Here is a 2,590-nt window from a genome sequence, read left to right on the forward strand (position 1 = left end):
GTACTCGAGATGGCAGAGGTCGACAGCATCGAGTCCACGCTGCTGAAGATCCAGCTGCGCTGGGTGGGTCACGTCTCCAGAATGGAGGACCTTCGCCTTCCCAAGATCGTGTTATATGGCGAGCTCCCCACTGGCCACCGTGACAGAGGTGCACCAAAGAAGAGGTACAAGGACTGCCTAAAGAAATCTCTTGGTGCCTGCCACATTGACCACTGCCAGTGGGCTGATATCGCCTCAAACTGTGCATCTTGGCGCCTCACAGTTTGGCGGGCAGCAACCTCCTTTGAAGAAGACCGCAGAGCCCACCTCACTGACAAAAGGCAAAGGAGGAAAAACCCAACACCCAACCCCAACCCACCAATTTTCCCCTGCAGCCGCTGCAACCATGTCTGCCTGTCCCGCATCGGACTTGTCAGCCATAAACGAGCCTGCAGCTGACGTGGACTTTTACCCCCTCCATAAATCTTCGTCCGCGAAGCCAAGCCAAAGAAGATATCTGCAATGCATGCAAATCCCAGTACCAAGATTCCATTCGTTGCTCACAGAAATCAAAGCATACAAAATCATTTTGTTTTTCTGTGAATCTAGTGCCTTGGTGACTTTCTGAAACAGCAGTTAGCACCAATTGGGTTTCACTATTTAGTACAGCTAAGGCAATTTGATAGATTCCATGGCATGGAAGCTCAGTATCAACATAATTTTCACCTCCAGAGTTACAGACATCAGTCCAGGCAGGAGAGTGTGCCCCCAGAAATGGAATGCTTCCAGTGTTGTTGCTCAATGCTGAAGAAAGCATCCTTCATAAGTTTTACTATATTCTGTGGACTCTGAGATGTTTGGTCACCATGTACTGTATATATCTTCTGATATTCAGAGACTACATTCCTAACATCAGACAAGATAATTTTTAATTAGTAACTGCAGCAACCAAGAACCAAAGCATTCCTTACAGTACTTAGACTAAAACACAAGAAATATGGTGCATCTTTGGGTTCCAATTTACATTGGTAAGGGAGGAACTTGATTAGTGTAAAGAAGTCCAATTTTGCAAAGGATCGCATTTCACCCAGAATTATCACCGGTGTGATCTACTCTAAGGTTACCTCTACTTATATGCAATGAGCTCATAATACTCTTTATAAAAAACCTTTATTAAATATCTATTCAAAATTAGTTAAAGATGAAGGTAAAAATTAACGAGCAAGAATATGCGAATACAGGGAGTGAAATCAGGATAATAAAGTGCAATTGTGACTGCTATTGCAAATAAACCAGACAGTAATGATAAAAAACACACCGAACAAAAGCCCTGTGTTGAACTTAATTTACAATTACTAAGGCATTTTTTTCCACTAAATGACATTAAATTGAGGAAATTGTTGAAAATCAACAGCAGGGATTATGGAAATATGCCAGCATGTCAAGTATATAAATAGATCTTACAAATTAGTACAGAAAGATATTGTTCATTTCATTGAAAAGTGGTAATTTCAATAGCAGCAGGTGCTGATCTTGACAAAAAGTGCCAGGATAAAACAAAGAAAGAAAGCAGAATGTGCAAGAAAATATATTGGACAGAGCCCTGAAAAATAACAAAGGATTCTGACTGCCTGAAAAGTCCAAATGAGTCAAGGCAGAAGTCAAGGAAAAAAAATGTCAAACATGGAAGTCTGCAGATATTGTGATTGTTGAAAAACACAAAAATGCTGAGGAACTCAACAGGTCTTGCAGTGCCAATAGAGGTAAAGATATATAACTGAAGTTTCAGCCTGAGTCCTTCCTCATAGCAATTGAAGATTACCTCAAGGAAGGGCTCAGGCCCAAAATATTGGTTATATATCTTTACCTCCTATGGATGTGGCAAGACCTGCTGAGTTCCTCAGCAATTTTTCTTTCTGAGGGGAATAAAAATCAAAAAGCAGCCATTATGTTAACAGCAGCTTCAATACCCTACATGATATGTCCTGAAAGATCTACTATCCGTCTGGCTAGGACTTTGTATCAATACAAAAACTGGGAATGCAATAAATTATTCCACAACCACCACCATTACTCTCACAAGTGCACGCCTCTTACTGCTCGTGCATAATTGAGATCTCAATTGCCATTGGGTTTTGCTCAAAATGACCAAATTAAACTGCAAAGTTGTCATATAGATGAAGGATATACAGGTGTAAGTGCACATTTATGAAATGAATGTACCAGTCAGCATGACTTCAACACATTGTGGTACCAGACATTTCTATTTAGTTGAGGTTACTGGCTTCAATAAAAGACGTTTACTTCCTTGTGCACGCAGAAAAGAGTTGACAGACATTATTTTACATATATGCACACAACAACAGAATTAAGATCAGTGTGAATGCCAGGTGAGCCTACCTAGCAGGCTGTCTTGTTTGGAGTTTCTCGGTTACTCATCCTATTTTTTGGTTTCTGGAAGCTGTTCCTCTTCTTGAGTACACCTGCTTTGATACTTTTCTTCATTTAGATTAGTAGCCTGAGTAAAAGGTATTTCCAATGAGTTTTATGTCTTTAAAATGACTTCCAAATATCTTTGCAATTAAAAGATAAAGCTGAGCAACTTCAAATT

The sequence above is a fragment of the Narcine bancroftii genome, chromosome 9, assembly GCF_036971445.1.
Source record: "Narcine bancroftii isolate sNarBan1 chromosome 9, sNarBan1.hap1, whole genome shotgun sequence".
Taxonomy (NCBI): domain Eukaryota; kingdom Metazoa; phylum Chordata; class Chondrichthyes; order Torpediniformes; family Narcinidae; genus Narcine; species Narcine bancroftii.